This window comes from Rattus norvegicus, chromosome 16 (assembly GCF_021556685.1).
Source record: "Rattus norvegicus strain SHRSP/BbbUtx chromosome 16, alternate assembly SHRSP_T2T, whole genome shotgun sequence".
NCBI lineage: Eukaryota > Metazoa > Chordata > Mammalia > Rodentia > Muridae > Rattus > Rattus norvegicus.
In genome coordinates, this window is record NC_141549.1 from 92,375,828 (window position 1) to 92,398,654 (window position 22,827).

The 22,827-nt window shown below is 39.2% G+C and overlaps 1 pseudogene; it reads right to left on the reverse strand.

Moving 5' to 3' along the window:
* Nucleotides 1-1,401: 1,401 nt before the first annotated feature.
* Nucleotides 1,402-1,803, reverse strand: LOC100909690 (ubiquitin-like protein FUBI-like; annotated as a pseudogene).
* Between the last annotated feature and the right edge of the window lie 21,024 nt (nucleotides 1,804-22,827).

Genomic DNA, 22,827 nt, shown 5'->3' on the forward strand with positions numbered 1-22,827 from the left:
CCTCAGACAAAAGGCCAAGGGGGAACTACGTAAACTCTCTTTCTGAGTTGGATCTCAAAAGACAAGAAAGAATCTTCCAATTTCATAATGTTCTCTACCTTGAACAGTATTTTGGTGCTAAAGATGCAAATGAAGAAGAATGTGGAGGAAGTGACTGAACAAGTTATCTAGTGTTGCTGTTCAAAAGTCCAGCAGTGAGAGATGTGGTGAGAATGTGCTTGGAACATGAGAAGAGTCACTATTAGGGGGTGTTGGAATAGATGTGGTTTGTTGGAGGAAGTGTGTCACTGGGTAGGAAGGCTTTGAGGTCTCCTAGTACTCAAGTCCTGCCCAGTGCAGAAAAGAGCTTCATATTGGCTGCCTTCCTGTGGACAGTCTCTTTCTGGCTGCCTTCAGATAAAGATGCAGAACTCTCAGCTCCTTCTCCACCATGTCTGCCTGGATGCTACTATGCTTCCCACCATGATGATAATGGACTGAATCTCGGAAACTGTAAGCCAGCCCCAACTAAATATTTGCCTTTATAGAGTTGCTTCGGTCACGTTGTCTCTTAACAGAAATAAAACCCTAGGGGAGAAGGAAAAGGAAATCGGAAGTGTAAGAAATCTATAGAGGTGTTAGATATGGGATACAAATCACAAACCCTCCCATTGCTTTTTTATTAGATTATATTATCTATTTATATTCCAAATTTTTACCCCCTTCCCTGTCCCCCTCCCAGAGTTCTTCATCCAAACCCCCTCCCCTTTGCTTCTGAAAGAGTGCTCCCCCACACGTCCACCCCCTTCATTCACCCACCCACCTCTACCTTACCCCACCAGCTTTCCCTTCCCTAGGACATCAAATCTCTTCAGGATTAGGTACATCCTGTCCCACTGAAGACAAGGCAGTCCTTTACTTCATGTATGCCTGGTGCCATGGACCAGCCTCTGTTGGTTGGTGGCTTAGTCTCTGGGGGCACTGAGTGGTCCAAGTTAGTTGATAACGTTGCCTTTCCTATGAGATTGCCATTCTCTTCAGCTTCTTCAACTCTTTGCCTAACTCTTCATTATGGGTCTCTGACCTCAGTTCAATGGTTGGCTGTAAGTATCTACATCTGTCTCAGTCAGCACCTGGTAGAGCCTCTCAGAAGACAGCTATACTAGGCTCCTGCCATGTATGCAAGCACAACATGGCATCAGTAATACTGTCAGAGTTTGGTGCCTGTTCATGAGATGGATCCCAAGTTGGGTTGGTCACTCAATGGCCATTCCTTCAGTTTCTGCTCCCTTAATTTCCATGCATGTCACTGTGTGTGTTACCTCACTCAGGATGATTATTTTCTAGTCCCATCCATTTGCCTGAAAAATTCTCATTTTTTTTATGGGGGGGGGGCAAAGTGGCCTTATTAGTGTGGCAGGATCACAACAGGACTAAGTAATTAGCATCTGGGCCCTTCTTGCCGAAGGTGGGCACAACATTGACAAAGAGTCAGTTGCACTGCATTTGTCTCTTGGCCTGGCCTGTCTTCTTCTTTTCATGTTTGGTCACCTTGGCAGCCTGACTTCTCACTTTTCCAGCACGAGCCAGGGAACCATGAAATTTACCTCCTAACATGCAGCCAGCTACCTCCAGAGTGGTCAGGGCCTCTATACCACACTGGTCTAGGGTGGCTTCATCCTTCAACAAGTCTACCAGAAGCACAACTTGATCTTCAAGAGCAATGCCTTCCAGTGAGACCACATGAGCTTTGATCTGGGCGACTATCTTCTGGACAGTCACCTCGAGGGTGTGTAGTTCCTGGGCATGGACAAAGAGCTGCATGTTGGCTGCTAACCCGTGGATGCCACTACTGCTACCATGAAGATGGAGTTAAGAAAGAGTGATGTTCTTATTTTTAATAACTGAATAGTATTCCAGTGTGTAAATGAACCATATTTTCTGTATCCGTTCTTCCATTGCGGGACTTCTGGATTGTTTCCAGCTTCTGGCTTTTACAAATAAGGCTTCTATGAATATAGTGGAGCACCTGACCTTGTGGTATGGTGGAGCATCTTTTGGCTGTATGCCCAGGAGTGGTTATAGCTGGATCTTTGGGTAAAAGCATTTCCAATGGTCTGACAAACCACCAGAATGATTTCCAGAATAACCCTTCCTTTCTTGATTCAGCCAGAGACTGTATTTCTTATCACTTTAGAAACAGAAATTTTGAAAGCAGGTCAGTGACAAGTTGTGTATGACTTGGATTTAGTGCACGATGGAACAGTGTAAGGGTTTTCCATGAGACATATACCCCAATTCCCAGTCTCTCCCAGAGGTCTAAATGCAGCATACAGCTCTCTATCCGCTTCAAGAAGGCTATCAATGAGGGCATATAGACTTGATGTGGATAAGATCACTCATGCAAAGTACATGGTATGAAGTAGAAATGACAGCTCACCAAGAGCTGGGCATCAGAACTATTGCCTTAAAAAGAGAATGCTACAGACCATACTCCACAGACCACCTAAAGTTTCTTGTTTTTAATCAGTATTTCTAAAAAGTACACTGTCTGTCTCACAGATTTGAATTACAAAATGTGAACTTTATTCCTAAAGAGTGTGTTGTTTTCTAAGAAATTATTTAATCTAGCTTTTAAAAAATATCCTTTTACCCTTTTACTTGGGTATCTTAATCATCTAAGGTATTCTTTTCTAAATCAATTAATTTATTTTCTTTACATCCCAATCGATTCCCCATCTGCTCTTTCCTCCCAGTGCCTCCTTCTTACTCCCACCCCTCTATCCCTCCTCCTTTTATCCTCAGAGATGGAGAGACCTCTGGATATCAACCCACCTTGACATGTCAAATCTTCTCCAATTGAACCTAGACAAGGCAGCCCAGTTAGAGAAAAGGGATCCAAATGCAGGCGAAAGAGTCAGAGACAAGTGCTACACCTATAAAGGTCCCACATGAAGACCAACCTGCATATCTATTACATATGTTTAAGGAGCCTAGGTCCACCTCATGAGTGCCCATGGTGGCTCAGTCTTTCTGAGCCATTATGGGCCCAAGTTAGTTGATTCTGTAGGTTTTCTTATGGTATCCTTGACCCCTCTAGCTCCCTCAATCCTTCCTCCCAGTCTTTGACATGAATCCCTTAGTTCCATCTCTATTTGGTTTGGTTGTGGGTCTCTGCATCTGCTTCCATAAATTGCTCGATGAAGCCTCTCAGAGGACAGTTAAGTTCCTGTCTGCAAGTATAGGAGAACATCAATAATAGTGTCAGGAGTTGGCTATCTTACATGGTATAGGTCTCAAATTGGCCTGGTCATTTGTTGGTCATTCCCTCAATTTCTGATCCATCTTTTCCTTATACATATTATAGGCAGGACAAATTGTGGGTCAAAGGTTTTGTAGGTGCATTGGTGTCCTCATACCTCCATTGAGAATCTTGCCTGATAGCATGAAGTGGTCAGTTCAGGTTCTGTCCATATCTCTTATTGCTAGGCGTCTTAGGGTTGCCTTCATAGTTCCTGGGAGTTTCCACTTGCCCTAGGTTCTAGTTCTTCTCAGAGATGCTACTCCCCATACCTATTCCAGGTCTCCCTCCATCCTCTCTATACTTGATCCCTCCAGTTCCCCTACCCATATACCCTTTCCCACACAGTTTCCCCATCCATCCACACTTGATGTCTATTTCCTTCTCAGTGGGATTCAAGCATCCTCTCTTATGTTTTTCTTGTTATTTAGCTTCTTTGGGCCTCTGTATTTTAGCATGCTTATCCTGTATTTTATGGTTAATATCCACTTATAAGTGAATACCTACCATGTGTGTCTTTCTGGTTCTGGGTTATCTCACTTAGGATGACAATTTTTAGTCCATCTATTTGCCTGCAAATTTTATGAGTCCCTTGATTTTAGTATCTGAGTAGTATTCTGTTGTGTAAATGTATGGTATTTTCTTTATTCATTCTTTGGTTGAGAGGAAATCTAGGTTGTTTCCAGTCCTGGGCTATTATGAATAAATATACTTTGAGCATAGTTGAGCAAGTGTCCTTGTGCTATGGTTAAGCATCCTTCAGGAATGGTATAGATGAGTATTGAGGGATAGTTTGAGGAGTATTGGTATTAACTATTCTTTGAAAATCTGGTAGAATTATGTGCCAAAGCCATCTGGCCTTGGGATTTTGGGTTGGGAGAATTTTAATGACTACTTATATTTCCTTAAGGGTTATAGATCTATTTTAACTTGTTGTTTATTTGATCTTGACTTAAGTTGTACAGAGTCAAATAACCTGGGGCTATGAGGACTCACAGATACTAAACCACCAACAAAAGAGAGTCCAAGAGACAGATTTAGTTCCTCTACACATTTGTAGACGTTCAGTTTGGTCTTCATGTGGATCCCTAACAATTGGAGCCAGAGCTGTCTCTGACTCTATTGCTTACTTTTGCATCTCCTTCCCCTTGCTGGAATATCCTGTGGAGCCTCAGTGGGAGAGAATATGCTTAGCCCTGCTCTGACTTGATGTCCAAGGGTCATCCTGTGGTATGCAAAGGGGGTTTCCCCTTCTCTGAGAAGAAGTGGAAGGGATAGAGTACGGAGGGATTTTTAAGGGTGGGACTGGGAGGAGGACAATGTACAATGAATAAATGAATTACTTAATGAAGAATAAAGCAACATTATTTTACTTAATTTTTTCAGCTTTGTCATGTTGTAAGTGAACCAAAACTGCAAATTTCTATAATGTGTTTTGTGTCATTTTGATAAGCATTATAAACTGTCATACATAAGTGAATTTGCATATCCATGTGTGTGTGTGTGTGTGTGTGTGTGTGTGTGTGGGGGGGGGGTGTGTGTACTGGAGATAAACTTACTCAAAAATTTAGGAGTAGTCAATACAATACCTTTAGTATCTTTTTATTACTAAAAACTGTTTTTAAATTAAACATATTTTGATCTTTCCCTACCTCTAGTCCTTCCAGATCCTAGCTCTCCCTACTGAGTCAATTTTAAATTCTTGCTCAAAAAAATAAATAAATAAAACCACACACACACACACACACACACACACACACACAATACAAATCTAACCACCTCCACAAACTTAAAATTAATTAATTAATTAATTAATTAATACTCCCAAAAGAAAACAAACAAACAAACACCTCACTAAAATGTAACCAAATAAAAGCAGTCAGCACTGAATGGACTCAGTAGATTATAAAGAAAAATGGAAGAGACTTTGATGGTGGGAACACATAGGATTGGGAGAGAAGATTTTGGTTGAACATATTTAAGATACGTGATATGCATGCATGAAATTGTCAGAGAATAAATAATAGCTATGCTAAAATTAAATAAATAAAATGTAGAGAAATCGATGATACCTAATCTACCTTTAGTCTTCACCTCAACACATACAAATGTACACGCCTACATAGAGACACACAGAGAAAGAGAAGAAGGGAGAGAGAGGAGAGAGAATGTATGTGACAAATACACACAAAAGTAGGACAACATTCAGAAGTATCTAATTCCCACATTTTGGAGTTATTCATAAGTTTAGCTGATCGTGAAGAATCCAGAAAAGAACCACCTCGAAGTCTATTATGCTACCTGCATTTGTGACAGTGAAAATGGCTTCCAGTTATACTAGGCATACACTATAGCTACAGCTGTAGATCCCAGAGAAAAGAGGGTTGTTTCCATTCTATCCAGAGAAGTCCCAAGGACTTCTTTAATTTGGGCCTTTCTTCTCCTCAGTGGTGGGAAGGAAGAAGCATTCAACTTACTCAAGCCTTGAAAAACTAAGAACTTAATGTCAATGATAGAAGAAAGATACAACACTAATAAACCAGTCCAATACACTGGAGATTTACCTTGGAACTAAAGTTCTGAGCTTCCCAAAATGTATAAAATCTCTTCTTGTATGCTTAAAATTCTAGTCTAAATTGGATGTCTTTGCTCTCTGGCTCAGTTCATCTGAATCCCTATGCTCTTATGCTGGTCATATTTTCTGCTCATTGTGCATTTCCTCTGCTTTATTTTTTAATGATCAGTTTAGCTTCTCTTCAATCTCTTAACCTTAGCTCCCTATCAAGAAACCAGAGAGAAACTTCCTCTTTTACCTCTGACCTAGAGAAGACTAGAAGTTTGGGAACTAGTAGAGATACACCCTACTCAGGGTTATTGGATAGCCAATATCCTCTGCCAGGATGTGGTGAGAAAGCATCCTCATACTGAGTATCTACTGATAGTCAGCAGGCAAGCTGGACCCATATGAGGATTCCTTTGCAGATTCCAAATGGAAGGTGTTAGAGTGCAGTTTTCTTTTGTTCCAGATAAATTATCTCCATGAGGACTTCAATTCTTTTGTAAATATGAGATGAAAATAGTTGAAATACCTAAATTTCCAAATTCTAAGGAAAAAGTGCTTATAGATAAATAAATAAAATAAATTTTAAAGAATGAAACATGAGAGATATTAAATGACTGATATCTATAGCAAAAATTACCTCAATTAAACATACAGCTTTGTGTTGCTATTGCTGTTATCAGAATTTTGAAATGAAATCTTACACTGTAGTACATGCTGGCTTACTTCGTGTGTAGCCCAGGCTGACCTCAAAGTGATGATTCTCACACCTCAGCCTCCAGACTGCTGGGATTACAGACATTTCACGTGACTCCTAGCCAGAAAGGTTTTTAATATAGAAAAACTATGATTTTAACAGTACTACTAAATCAACAGATTAATAGATTTTTGATGAAATATGGCACAAATATATATTCACTTGATTTTACCACATGCATTAAAGTTTCTTAAAATATTATTGTTTACCAAGAAATAGGTCTCCTTTGCCTTAAAAAGGCTTAAATACATAGAAATCACTATGCAAACCATCATTAACTATTAAATTGCTTTTATAATTTTCAAACATTGTATGTGCATATATAAATAAACAAATACACACACATACATTCCAAAAAAGGATGGTTAAGAATGCTATCAGTAGTCTAGTAAATTTTATGCAAATGCTCAAAGTAATGTTTTTGTAGGTAACAAAGTATTAATTTGATACAATATAAAATAAAAATTATATGTACAACACCAACAAAAGCAATACAAAGTTATTTGCCACAAAACAACTATTATTTACAAAATAACATTTATATATATATATGGAAATGTAACTGTTGAAAAGTTTATATCCTTTCTATAAAGATTTATTCAAATGTATTTTCATTGAGAAGGCTGACTCAATAACTACATAACTATATAAGGCAGAGAGTAAGTTGTAAGTTGTTAAAGTGTTAGTACTAAGGGGAAAGATATAGCCCCCTGACTGATGATAAAGCAAAGATTTGACTCCTGCCTATAGAACCAGTGAAGAATGTAATAGAGTCCCAGAACTTAGCACAACTGATGCCATGTTAAAGGTACCATTCTTACCTAAGAACACAGTATATAAAACCCCAACACATGCCAATACAAGAATGAATACCTAACCCATCATAATTCATAGTTCTAAGATAGCCTCTAAATGTATCAACTTTTCATTCTTGACTTCTGTAGCTCCACTCATTGCTAACAGTTCTTGCTGATTGATGAGCATCAAACCAGGATGTGGTGGGTTTTGTATATGCATAAAACATAGGATTTGAGTGAGTTTCCTATGCATCCACCGGATGGCTAGTTAAAATAAAGACTTTTTATTTGACTTTAGTGTGTCTGGCAGAGATGCCTTATAACACAATGGTCTGTGAAAGTTATAAAATCAGAAATGTACAGGGCTCGAATTTAAACCTAGACTCATCCAACAGCAAAAGACACATTCTTCCTGCTAGTTCACTCTTTTTTTCCTTTGAAATCTCAGATGGCACAGCAAAACTGACCAAGACTATGACGAAGATCTCTTTATCATAAAAATAGAAATCAGAAATTTAGCATACATTTTTCTTTATTTTTCTTTTATTTTTTTTATTAACGAGTATTTCTTATATACATTTCGAGTGTTATTCCCTTTCCCGGTTTCCGGGCAAACATCACCCTAGTCCCTCCCCCTCCCCTTCTTTATGGGTGTTCCCATCCCCATCATCCCCCCATTGCCACCCTCCCCCCAACAATCTACTTCACTGGGGGTTCAGTCATAGCAGAATCCAGGGCTTCCCCTTCCACGGGTGCTCTTACTAGGATATTCATTGCTACCTATGAGGTCAGAGTACACAGTCAGTCCATGTATAGTCTTTAGGTAGTGGCTTAGTCCCTGGAAGCTCTGGTTGCTTGGCATTGTTGTACATATGGGGTCTCGAGCCCCTTCAAGCTCTTCCAGTTCTTTCTCTGATTCCTTCAACAGCTGCTGGCATTCGCCTCTGTATTTGCTGTATTCTGGCTGTGTCTCTCAGGAGCGATCTACATCCGGCTCCTGTCGGCCTGCACTTCTTTGCTTCATCTATCTTGTCTAATTGGATGGCTGTATATGTATGGGCCACATGTGGGGCAGGCTCTGAATGGGTGTTCCTTCTGTGTCTGTTTTAATCTTTGCCTCTCTATTCCCTGCCAAGGGTTTTCTTGTTCCACTTTTAAAGAAGGAGTGAAGCATTCACATTTTGATCATCCGTCTTGAGTTTCATTTGTTCTAGGCATCTAGGGTAATTCAAGCATTTGGGCTAATAGCCACTTATCAATGAGTGCATACCATGTGTGTTTTCTGTGATTGGGTTACCTCACTCAGGATGATATTTTCCAGTTCCAAACATTTGCCTACGAATTTCATAAACTCGTTGTTTTTGATAACTGAGTAATATTCCATTGTGTAGATGTACCACATTTTCTGTATCCATTCCTCTGTTGAAGGGCATCTGGGTTCTTTCCAGTTTCTGGCTATTATAAATAAGGCTGCGATGAACATAGTGGAGCACGTGTCTTTTTTATATGTTGGGGCATCTTTTGGGTATATGCCCAAGAGAGGTATAGCTGGATCATCAGGCAGTTCAATGTCCAATTTTCTGAGGAACCTCCAGACTGATTTCCAGAATGGTTGTACCAGTCTGCAATCCCACCAACAATGGAGGAGTGTTCCTCTTTCTCCGCATCCTCGCCAGCATCTGCTGTCACCTGAGTTTTTGATCTTAGCCATTCTCACTGGTGTGAAGTGAAATCTCAGGGTTGTTTTGATTTGCATTGCCCTTATGACTAAAGATGTTGAACATTTCTTTAGGTGTTTCTCAGCCATTCGGCATTCCTCAGCTGTGAATTCTTTGTTTAGCTCTAAACCCCATTTTTTAATAGGGTTATTTGTCTCCCTGCAGTCAAACTTCTTGAGTTCTTTGTATATTTTGGATGTAAGGCCTCTATCTGTTGTAGGATTGGTAAAGATCTTTTCCCAATCTGTTGGTTGCCATTTTGTCCTAACCACAGTGTCCTTTGCCTTACAGAAGCTTTGCAGTTTTATGAGATCCCATTTGGCGATTCTTGATCTTAGAGCATGAGCCATTGGTGTTTTGTTCAGGAAATTTTTTCCAGTGCCCACGTGTTCCAGATGCTTCCCTAGTTTTTCTTCTATTAGTTTGAGTGTATCTGGTTTGATGTCGAGGTCCTTGATCCACTTGGACTTAAGCTTTGTACAGGCTGATAAGCATGGATTGATCTGCATTCTTCTACATGTTGACCTCCAGTTGAACCAGCACCATTTGCTGAAAATGCTATCATTTTTCCATTGGATGGTTTTGGCTCCTTTGTCAAAAATCAAGTGCCCATAGGTGTGTGGGTTCATTTCTGGGTCTTCAATTCTGTTCCATTGGTCTATCTGTCTGTCTCCGTACCAATACCATGCAGTTTTTATCACTATTGCTCTGTAATACTGCTTGAGTTCAGGGATAGTGATTCCCCCTGAAGTCCTTTTATTGTTGAGGATAGTTTTAGCTATCCTGGGTTTTTTGTTATGCCAGATGAATTTGCAAATTGTTCTGTCTAGCTCTTTGAAGAATTGGATTGGTATTTTGATGGGGATTGCATTGAATCTGTAGATCGCTTTTGATTACAATAGTAATCATGCCAATCCATGAGCATGGGAGATCTTTCCATCTTCTGAGGTCTTCTTCAATTTCTTTCTTCAGAGTCTTGAAGTTCTTATTGTACAAATCTTTTACTTGCTTGGTTAAAGTCACACCGAGGTACTTTATATTATTTGGGTCTATTATGAAGAGTGTCGTTTCCCTAATTTCTTTCTCGGCTTGTTTCTCTTTTGTGTAGAGGAAGGCTACTGATTTATTTGAGTTAATTTTATACCCAGCCACTTTGCTGAAGTTGTTTATCAGCTTTAGTAGTTCTCTGGTGGAACTTTTGGGATCACTTAAATACAGTATCATATCATCTGCAAATAGTGATATTTTGACTTCTTCTTTTCCGATCTGTATCCCTTTGATCTCCTTTTGTTGTGTGATTGCTCTGGCTAAAACTTCAAGAACTATATTGAATAAGTAGGGAGAGAGTGGGCAGCCTTGTCTAGTCCCTGATTTTAGTGGGATTGCTTCAAGTTTCTCTCCATTTAGTTTAATGTTAGCAACTGGTTTGCTGTATATGGCTTTTACTATGTTTAGGTATGGGCCTTGAATTCCTATTCTTTCCAGGACTTTTATCATGAAGGGGTGTTGAATTTTGTCAAATGCTTTCTCAGCATCTAATGAAATGATCATGTGGTTTTGTTCCTTCAGTTTGTTTATATAATGGATCACGTTGATGGTTTTCCGTATATTAAACCATCCCTGCATGCCTGGGATGAAGCCTACTTGATCATGGTGGATGATTGTTTTGATGTGCTCTTGGATTCGGTTTGCCAGAATTTTATTGAGTATTTTTGCGTCGATATTCATAAGGGAAATTGGTGTGAAGCTCTCTTTCTTTGTTGGGTCTTTGTGTGGTTTAGGTATAAGAGTAATTGTGGCTTCATAGAAGGAATTCGGTAGTGCTCCATCTGTTTCAATTTTGTGGAATAGTTTGGATAATATTGGTATGAGGTCTTCTATGAAGGTCTAATAGAATTCTGCACTAATCCCGTCTGGACCTGGGCTCTTTTTTGTTGGGAGACCTTTAATGACTGCTTCTATTTCCTTAGGAGTTATGGGGTTGTTTAACTGGTTTATCTGTTCCTGATTTAACTTCGGCAGCTGGTATGTCTAGGAAATTGTCCATTTCCTGCAGATTTTCAAGTTTTGTTGAATATAGGCTTTTATAGTAAGATCTGATGATTTTTTGAATTTCCTCTGAATCTGTAGTTATGTCTCCCTTTTCATTTCTAATTTTGTTAATTTGGACGCACTCTCTGTGTCCTCTCGTTAGTCTGGCTAAGGGTTTATCTATCTTGTTGATTTTCTCAAAGAACCAACTTTTGGTTCTGTTGATTCTTTCTATGGTCCTTTTTGTTTCTACTTGGTTGATTTCAGCTCTTAGTTTGATTATTTCCTGCCTTCTACTCCTCCTGGGTGCATACATCTTTTCTACTTGGCCTTTTTGTTCCCTGAAAGCAACTCTGAGACTGAGTTACTTCATGAATAAATGCCTAGGCAAAAAGACTTTGTTCCCCAACTAGCTCATAACTTAACTAGTTTATTCTATTCTTTAAGTGACACATACCTGGTTACTTCTTCCTTCCATTCTTGTGTCTGTATCGTCTGAGTTTGGGAAAAATCTTTCCTGCTCCTGACTCTATCTCAGAAATTCCATCTCTGTATTGGCACTTCCACCTTTTTGTTTTCTGCCTAAGCTATTATACTAATAGCATTTTATTGATAGATGACACATTTATATAGTACACAAAAGATTCTATCTACATGAGGCTATGACAAAGATCTAAAAGTCACAAAATCAAATGCTAAGAATTTTCACATAAAACAAACAAAACAACAACAATAACAAAAGCCAATAGATTGGGTATTCTAAGTGGTAAAGTAATTGACATGTGATTGGAGTGGAAATGATGAGAAAAATGATATCTCTACAGCACACTGGCCTTCAAGCAGAATCCCTCATTACCATCAATAATTGAGAAATATTGTCACTGAGTATCCTTTTTTTTCTTTTTTCTTGAATATTTACTTACTTTTCAAATGTTATCCTCTTTCCCCTACCCAACCACCCACCCCTTCCTGCCTCCCTGCCCTGATATTCTTCTACACTGTGGGGTCCAGTCTTGGCAGGACCAAGGGCTTCTACTCCATTTGGTGTGACACAAAGTCATCCTCTACTAGATACACAGCTGGAGCCATGGGTCTGCCCATGTGTACTATTTGTATGGTGGTTTAGTCCCTGCGCTCTCTGGTTGGTTGCAAACCCCTTCAGCTCCTTCGATCTATTCTCTAACTCCTCCAATGGGGACCACACTCTCAGTTCAGTGGTTGGCTGCAAGCATTCACCTCTGTCTTTGTCCTGTTCTGGCAGAGCATCTCAGGAAACAGCTATATTAGGTTCCTGTCAGCATAGTGAGATTTGACTCTCTATTAATACCTGTAGTTAATTTTAAAATAATGAAACAATCAGCTAGCCAAACCAAAAACATCTACAGGTCATATTCAACCTGAAGCCAATGATATATACATTCAGGCACATACTAATATTCTTCCTCACATGGTCAGTGGTGGTCCTGTCTTTTTTGACCAGTGCAGGCTTGAGGACATCTTCATAAGACTCATCCCAACATCACTGTCATTGACAAAAGAGTAGTACTGAGATAGCCTTAGCTGAAATGAACTAGGGTAGCATTGTTTTTGGTCTTTAATAACTTAACTTATTCTTTAGGAGGAAAAAGAGACAAAATTCAAACCTCCATCTCTTGTCAATCATTTCCAGCCACAATAGTACACCCAAGTATAATGACGTAACTATGATTTAGTACCTACTCAGTGACCCTGCAAACTACCAATACTGCTGAAAATAACAATTCATCCCCTAGAAATACATAACCTGAGCTTCCTTTCAATTACACAACAAGTAAAGGGGAAGAACAGCAGTCTAAAATACATTTGGAGTTATAAAAAGATATCAGAGCTTACTTTGGTGATTTATAAAGAAATTACAACATAAGTTACCTAATCAAACTGCCTCAAATGATATATCACCTGTAACCATGAGCGTGTTATTGAATTTGCTTGTTGCTTCTGACAGTGATGATGTGTGGAAATAGCATTTACTTTATAGCATGGTTGTGAGTTTCATACAATGGTTAAATAGTACAAGGGTGTGCTTTTTCATGCTTTCTTTTTTTAAGTCTAAAAAAATGTATTTGATTAAAAAAGGAAATTAGGAAAACAACACCATTCACAGGGGCCACAAATAGCATAAAATATCTTAGTGTAACTCTTACCAAGCATGTGAAAGATTCATACTACAAGAAATTCAAATCCCTGAAAAAGAAATCAAAGAAGACCTCAGAAGATGGAAGGATTTCCCATGCTATGGTATGCTACAGATAGAAACCTGGCCTGGGTGTCCTTTGAGAGGCCCTATCAGCAGCTGATGGAAACAGACACAGATACTTACACCCAGCTGTTGGACCAAAGTTGGGGACCACTATGGTTGAATTAGGGGAAGGACTGAAGAAGCTGAACAGGAAAACAATCCCATAGGAAGACCAGCAACCTCTACTAACCCAGACTCCAGGGAGCTCCAACCAGGAGCATACAGAGGCCAGTCCAAGACCCTTGGCACTTACACAGCAGAGGTCTGCCTGGTCTGGCCTCAGTGGGAGATTTGCTTAATCCTAGAGAGACTTGAGTCCTCAGGGAAAGGGGAGGCCTAGGGGTGGGGAATGGGGGAGGAGAATACTCTTAGAAGCCAGGGGGAGGAGGAATGGGATGAGGAACTATGGGAGGAGGGACTAGAATCAGGCAATGGCTGAATTGTAAATAAAATAATAAAAAAACTATAAAAATGATCATAAATATTAACATAAAAGTATTAGTTTGCTAGGACAGCAAACAGCTTTCAGCAAATTCTTTTCAAACCCAACATGGGTAATTTAAGTATATCTTCAAAAGTGATTGAACTCTGGTAGATACCAGTCATTAGAACTCTGTGTGATTTTAAACTTATACATTGTTATAGGTATCCAGAATGAAATAATAATAAAATATATAGAGATAGAAACAGTTATAGATACTTGTAGTATTTTTACCAACATAAAAAGTTGATGATGCTGCAACTCTCTTCGAGGACATGAAATATCAACTCAAGGAAGTGATGATAAAAACTTCTTTTAAAGCATTCTGTCATATACCTTCTAGAACTACTAAATTGCCTTTCTACTCTCAATAACATGAGTCAAAGGCCTCAGAGCCAGTATGAAAAATATAGAACAATCCATCTAGAGAAGCAGCACCTGATAGGAGAATACATGGTTTCCAAATCAATTTGTCATGATTCAATATGGATTGGGCAGTTTATTTGTTTTGACATTTCTCATTTTCTAAGTGCCAGTATGGCCCAGCAATCTCTTTGTGATACAGACATGGAACAGAACATTTATTATTATTTATTTAGGAAGCTTGTAGCCCCATTTCCTTTAAGGGAGACATTTAAAAGCAGAAATATTTTGAAATACAGCCTGAATGTGGTTTCACCTGATAATAGTTTAATCTCATCTCTTTACATCCACAGTGGAAAACTGTTCTCTCCAACCTTGGAGGGAGGTAGGAAGATCTTTTCAAATTTATGTGGATAACATCCCATCCTGAGTTAGACTTGAATACTCACACCACATAGAACCAGGCAGTCATTTGTGTTTTACAACTTTTTTATACTACTATAGTTTAATCCCTTATCATTTGTCTTACTGCTTAATGAGCACAGAATGGGAACTTATAGACTCTTGCCCAGGATTATTTGAAACTGAGAGGTAAGATGAGGTCATTGAATGACCTATTGATTTGGGAGCAGATCAGCCTGAATTTCAGTTTGTGCATTTACTGTTAAATTTTAAGCAAGATACATAAATTCTCTGATTTACAGTTTTCTCACATGTGAAACAAAAATGTGAAAAAAAAACTTGTCATTTAGACAGTGAAGTTTAAATCAGGAAATACAGCAAGTTAGCCACAAGTTAGTAAGAGGTTAGCTCAAAGCACAACTATTAACATTGGACCCTCCCTTTACCTCTTTCCAGTACCCCTAGAATCTTATTTTGTGAGGCTTGTTTCAAGTGTTTGTTTGTTCTCTTCTTTATTTTCTTCAGACTAGAGAGAGACTTCAAAGAGTAATACTCCTGCCTCAGCTTTCTAATGCTGGAATTACAAATTTGTGCCATTGCACTGATGTTTTATGAATCTACAAAGTGAGGCTTAGAGAAGATAGACTGAAGGATTTGTCTTGCACAGACTAATATCATTAGCCAACATCTCCTCAGCACATTTTAAGACAAGACTTTGACTAAAAATATTGGAGTGTATAATACAAAAAAAACAGAAAATATAAAACAAAAAATAGAGGGAACAAACAAGAAAATGACAAAATAACTGACATGGAGATGGTGATGATCCATCCCTTCACAGAAAAGAGCAGGAAATTGGATTAGATAATAGATATGTTCAGCATCCTCACCCTGCTTCCTTGGACTGCTATTGTTTGGTACAAAAATCAATCTACACAATTGTTACTATTTCTTGTGTTTTATATCTCTTGCTGAACATTATTTATACTGATTGTGTTTTGAATATATTGACTTATTTGTATATAATAGTGTTGCTTACAGTTTAACCTTGAAAGAATTGTCCTACAATACCTAGACAGAGTGCTTCTTTGGTTGCAGAGAGGGCAGAGGATGGAGGAAGGGGACACAATGAAAATTTTTATGTTTTCCAACTTTAAAAGTAAGGTAAGCAAACTTAGTAATACCTGTGTACCAGTTCATCCCATGCCCCCCCCATGTTTAGTAGAGTGAGGTTTCAGCAGGGTAGGACCCTCTCAAATGCAAAGCAACACTCTGCCTGGCAAGCTCCATGTTATAAAAGCTGCTTTTGAGGTGTCTGTACCTTCCCATGGACAAGCAAACTCCTTTTGGAAAGTGTTTTTGTATTGCTTCTACAATAGAACCAGCTGTACTCCATAAGCACTTTTAAATGGGAAATACCTAAGCAAAAACAAGGAAATTAAATACTAGATAAAGAGGGTAATTAAGGTTAATGATTGAATTATTTCAATTTCTGGCATTTATCAAAGCACCTCATAGACATTCCTATGAAATCCTCTTTACAGTATCTAGAGAGTAATGAATTCCAGGACATTGGTTTCCATGAAGCACAAAAATTGTTTCAAATCAAAGTCTATCCACCTGATCTTATCACTAAGATGATCTATAACAGTAAACTAGTTGCTAGAGTTAGCTACTGTGAATAAGAGGTTGCCTTCCAGGGCTATTTACTGGAGATCTATAATGGCATATTGCCCCCTAACAGTTTGCATATTTCTATATGAAGACATAGAGAAAACTCTATAACTAAAACCATCTCAAGTTTTATACTCTTTTCTGATTAAATGAGAATTATAGACAAGTAGAGGTATTGTGAGTATTTAATGTCCCAATGAAAAAGCCACAGCATTTAAACTATGATTTAGACTCCCAGACTGTAGCTCTGCCTGTAGTGGGTGGTCCTGATGCTCCGAACATCTGCATGTAAACCCTGAAGGTCCTGTTCCCCATTTCATTCTTGTTTGGTCAGTAGCCATGTTAGTGGCCAATGAGCTGGGTAGAATAGGCGGGACTTCCAGTTTTCCCACAGGCAGGGCAGCAGACTCAAGGGAGGAGAGAAAGTGTTTGCCATGCTTCGGAAAGAGAAAGAACCATCAACCATATGAAATCTCGGGCAGAGTGGCCGTTGGCCCCTTCCCTGACTCGGTCTGGGGTAGCAGGAGGAAGATTAGATACCAATTAAACCGAGGGCAGATTTAGGGTGCTGAGCTAGGACAAAAGGCAACTGAACAATTAAAATTGAGGACAAATTTAGGGTGCTGAGCTGAGAGTAGAAAGGTTGGGATAGCAGAGGAAGGTTTACTAGAGTCCAACTATGAACTAAAGCATATCAAAAAACAAGCTAATGTGTATGTGTGTCCACAGATCTGAGGGAACCTGGGCAGGGCTGGCAGTGTGGCCCGTCCACAGCTTGAAGTGGGGTAGTAGGAACTATACACCTGCCTGCTTCCGGGGGGGAGAAACCTGCTTCCACCTAGGACATCCAGATAAGACATTCATGTCTAATGTCCCACGTGCTGAAACAAGCCCAGCAGTCAGTCATGAGCTATGCCACATCCTGTAGGAGTTCCACCTACCTTCCAATCTACACCTCTACATGCAATCTCAGATTGGCACCCCACACCCTACCTAGTGCTCTGCTTCCCTTAGGGAGTCCTGCTCCTACCCAGGAAACCCAGGACAATCAGCTCCATCTTCCAGTCCACACCCCCCTGAAATTGAGGATCTGCACCCCACATCCCAGCCCATAGCTCTGACGACCTTTTGAGAGACCCGCTGTAATCTGAGACAACCAGTTCCAGAGGCTTGCTATTCTTAGGCACTACCAGGCCAGCCAACACTAGAGAAAACCGGAAACAGGATCCAAATTAACAAAATTAGAAATGAAAAGGGACCCATAATAACAGAAAATGAGGAAATTTTAAAAAAAAATCATAATGTCTTACTCCAAAAGCCTGTACTCCACGAAACTGGAAAATCAAAATTAAATGAATAATTTTCTAAACAAATATACTTAAAGTTAAATGAAGACCAGATAAACTATCTAAAGAGTCCTATAATGGTTAAGGAAATAGAATCAGTCCTTAAAATTCTCTCAACTCCAAAAAAGCCAAGGGCCAGATGGTTTTAGTGCAGAATTCTACCAGAATTTCAAAGAGAGCTAATTAAAATACTCCTCAAACTATTCTACCACTCAAATAACCAAATTAAATAATGGGTGCAGAGCTAAACAGAGTATTCTCAACAGAGGAATACTGAATGGCTGAGAAGCACTTAAGGAATTGTTCAACATCCTTAATCATCAGGGAAATTCAAATAAAAAATGTCCTCAAGATTCATCCTATACCAATCAGAGTGGCCACGATCAAAAAGCCAAGGGGCAGCACATGCTGGTGAGGATGTGGAGCAAGGGGAACAAACACTCTTGCATTGCTAGTGGGATTGTAAGCTTGCACAACCACTCTGGAAATCAATCTGGTGGTTTCTCAGAAAATTGGAAATAGTTTTCTGTGAAGACGCAGCTATACTGCTCCTGGGCATATACCCAAAAATTGCTCTGCCACACCACAGGGAAACGTGCTCCACTATGTTCACTGAAGCCTTATTTGTAATAGAAACAGGAAATAATCCAGATGTCCCTCAACCAAAGATGGATCCAGAAAATGTGGTTCATTTACACAATGGAATACTATTCAGCCTTTAAAAACAAAGACATCATGAATTTTGCAGGCAAATGGATGGAACTAGAAAGTATCATTCTGAGCGAGGTAACTCAGACTCAAAGGGACATATATAGCATGTACTCATTGATAAGTGGATAGTAGCCATAAAATATAGGATACCCATCATACACCGCACAAACCCAAAGAGTCTAAACAAGAAGGAAGAGCCAAGGGAGGATGCTTGAATCTCACTTAGAAGAGGGAATAAAATAATCATCAGAGGCAGAGGGAGGGAGGAGCCTGGGTGGGAGAGGGAAGGGGAAAGGAGGGGAATGTGGGGGACCAGGATTAGGTGTGAGCAAAGACAAGACAGAGGGACAGAGGGACAGAGGACCAGTAGAATGAATGGAAATCTGCAGCTTCCGGGGGTGGAGGCATGAGGGAATCTAGGAAGTTCCAGAAATCCATGATGGGGAGGCTCCCAGGAGTCAAAGTGGGTAACCTTAGCTGAGGCGCCTAACAGTTGGGATATGGAATCTGAAGAAACTATTTTCTGTAGCCAGGCAGGATCCCTCAGCAGGAGAGGAATAAGAACATCAACCACCCACTGAACTTTCAGCCCCCAATTTCTCCTGTCTAAAAAAAAAAATACAGGGACAAAGATGTAACAGAGACTGAACAAATGGCCAACCAATAACTGGTCCAACATGAGACCTATCCCATGGTCAAGCACCAATTAATGATGACTATTAACTTAGAAGACATAGATGACTATTAACTTATTAAGCACCAATTAATGACACTACTAACGATGCTCTGTTATGATTGCAGACAAGAGCCCATTATAAGTGTCCTCTGAGAGGACCTGTCCAGTAGCTGACTGAAACAGATACACGTACCAACAGCCAAACATGTGTGTAGGTTGGGAACTCTTATGGAAGAGTTAGGAGAAGGATTGAGGGTCCTGAAGGGGTCAGGAATGCCACAGAAAGACCCACAGAGTCAACTAATCTGGACTCCTGGGCCCTTTCAGAGATTGAGTCGCCAACCAAAAAGCATAAACAGAGTGGACTGAGGCCCACAGCTTATATGTAGCAAACATACAGCTCAGGCTCCGTGTGGGTCTCCCAAAAATGGGAGCAGGGGCTGTCAGGCTAGTGCCTGGCTGTGGAATCCATTGTCCAATAGGGCTGCCTTGTTTGGCCTCAGTGGCAGAGTATGTACCTTACCCTGCAGACACTTGGTGTACCCAGGTGGGGTGATACCCAGAGGAACCAACCCTCTCAGATGAACAGGGAAGAGGGATTCTGTGAGGGGGAGATGTGGGGGTATTTGGGATATATATGTATGTATATATACCTATATAGATATATATGAAAAACTATGACATATATGAGGGAATATATAATACAAAATATGTGTATTAAAATGTATGTTCATCTATACATTGAAAGACCTCCTACATCCCAGAAAAGAATATACAACTTGATGTTAGCGTTAAAATTCAAAATTGAAGGTGAAAATTTTGAATTTAAACAATAAAAGAATTATTTTAGTGTCTTTTTTTCACCAACTGAATAAATTGTAGAGAAAATAAAGGAATGTCTGCACAGGTAAATAGAAACTAAGAGAACATCCTACACCCAGTCAACTGTTTATTAACAGTTGTCCTTCAGTTTCCATACATGTCTGTGTGTGTATGGTGTATGTGTGTGTATGTGTCTATACATTCACAAACACCTATACATATGTATATGTACATATATATGTGTGAAGAAAATTAAATTTACTAACAAAAAGGATAAAAATTTAAGCGCTTACTGAAAACATTTTGTGATTAGATTTTACTGGGGGATGAGTAACAGGTTATTCTGTTATTCACTAATCAGAAAAGGTAAGATTGTGCTGTGTTTGAAAAACATCAAAGATAATTGCCACTGGAGATAAAAGCAGAATGAACACCTGTTTCCCAATCACTAGGCCAAAAACAGCAAGATTTGGGAATCTGCAAAAAATAAAAATAGCTAATATTTACTTAACCCTAACTATATGCCAGGTGATAAATTTGTTTGCTTCTCATTTTTCCTGATTTATTCTGTAAAATCATTTTATGAAGTAGATGCTATTCTTGGTTCATTTTTGAGAGATAATGATGATTAAAAGATTTATTAAATTATTCAAAAGACATATAGCTGACAAGTCTTAGAACTGGAATTTAGACCCAGAAGGCCACTTCTAGAACTAATATTGCCCTACTGCCTGCTGTGGCAGTTTTAATGCATATTACCCCCTTAGGCTCATAGGGACTGGTACTGTTAGGAGGTGGAGAGTTTATATCCTTAACAATATTGTGTGGATGTATTGTGGATTGAGAATTTAACATATAAATCTGATTGTTGGGTTACAGTTTGTTGAGTCTTTTTTTTTTAATCTTTATTAACTTGAGTATGTCTTATTTACATTCCGATTGTTATTCCCCTTCCAGGTTTCCAGGCCAACATCCCCCCTAACCCCTCCCCCTCCCCTTTTATATGGGCTTCCCCTCCCCATCCTCCCCCCATTACCACCCTCTCCCCAACAATCACTTTCACTGGGGGTTCAGTCTTGGCAGGACCAAGGGCTTCCCCTTCCACTGGTGCTCTTACTAGGATATTCATTGCTACCTATGAGGTTGGAGCCCAGGGTCAGTCCATGTATAGTCTTTGGGTTGTGGCTTAGTCCCTGGAAGCTCTGGTTGGTTTTTAATGGGGTTGTTGAGGGGTTTATACCATAACTATTAGGGGGCAGAGCAGTGGCAGAGAGTTATGAGAGGGTAGCCGCTGCTAGGACCAGGGGATGGATACTAGAAATGTAAGCAGGATCCACAGTAAGAGAGCCACGGGATAGGAGGTCTCTGTATGAAACTGGTGTGGCAGTGACCTACCTTGGGAACTAGATGGATAGAGAGATTACTACAGGGCTCAGAGAGTAGCAGTGTGAGAGGAGATGGAGTTTAGCAGGTGAGACTGACATGAAAATACTGCAAACACATGACAGTTATTCTGGAACAATTTTAAATGACAAACCTAGAATTCAAAGAGCTATAAGATATCAACATGCCTAAAACCACAGAAAACTCAGGGAAAAGAACATTTGCAGAGATGTGTCTGTCTGAAGAGATAAATTCCTTCAGACTGCAGCATGTTGGTTCACTCTGACCATTTATACATCTTTTCCACTCTGAGAAAAAGGTCATATGAGTAATTAAAAATTTAATTAGAAACAAACTAAGATCCCAGTGAACAACTGAAAGTAAACTTGGGAAATTGATGAGATAAAAACTACAAATGGTTAGCCATTGGAAAGCAGAGGGAAAATCATGAGTAGAAATTAAATAAATGCATATTAGATTATACAGTGCTAGCTTTGACTTGTGAAATTTGCAATTAAAGAGATGCAAAAATTTGCAACAAAATGAGAAAACATATATATAAATATTACTTTTAAATAAGATAAATGGCATCAGAGTGACTCCCATTTATAAATAACTATTTTGCTCTTGTGTCAGGACTCAGTTTCCTTCATTTATTACATTTTTGTCTGGTGTTTATTTACATTCTGAACTATGTTGGGATATTGAATGAATAATTAAGTTACCTTGCAGTGTCACCTAGGCTTATTTCCTATCATTCTTAAGAGTGAATATGCCCTCCTACGAGCTTTAAATTTGTATCTCGTCAAGTAAATCTTGGCAGTGTATTTATATTTCTGCTTTTTATACATTTTAATGAGAGGCAAACAAAACAGTTATCTAAATAATTTGTGGAAACACTGAAACATGTTCAGACATCTAAGTTTTGAAAGCATAGCATGAAGAGCTATGGTAATGGCTCAGTCAGTAAAATGTTTGCCATAGGCATGAGGACCTGAGTTCAGATGTCTTGCATTTATGTAAAGAGTCTACCACAGCAGTCCATGACTATAAGCCTAATGATGGGTAGGCAGAGACAGTAGGATCTCTGAGGTTTTCGGACCATCAGTGATAACTGTGTCACTATTTATGGATTTAGTAAAATATCTGTCTCAAAAATAAATAAGATGGAGAATGATTAAAGAGGGCATCTAACATTAACATCTGGCCTCCACAGGCATGTGAACACATACATACAAGAACATGTACACATAGAGCACACATATACACATGCGCACACATGCACACAGAGAGAGAGAGAGAGAGAGAGAGAGAGAGAGAGAGAGAGGAGAGAGAGAGAGAGACAGAGAGAGAGAGAGAGAGAGAGAGAATTTTCAGTTTGTTTGGACTTGGAAAAGAACCCCAGAAAGAGTCAAGTTGCTTTTGATTTTCCTATTAATTTGTTCAGAAGAAGTAAATAAAATCAGTTGTGCATCAATTTTATATTTGTTATTGCTAATATGAGCAGTGATTTTTTTTATCTTTTGAAAACAAAACAGTTGTGTGTCG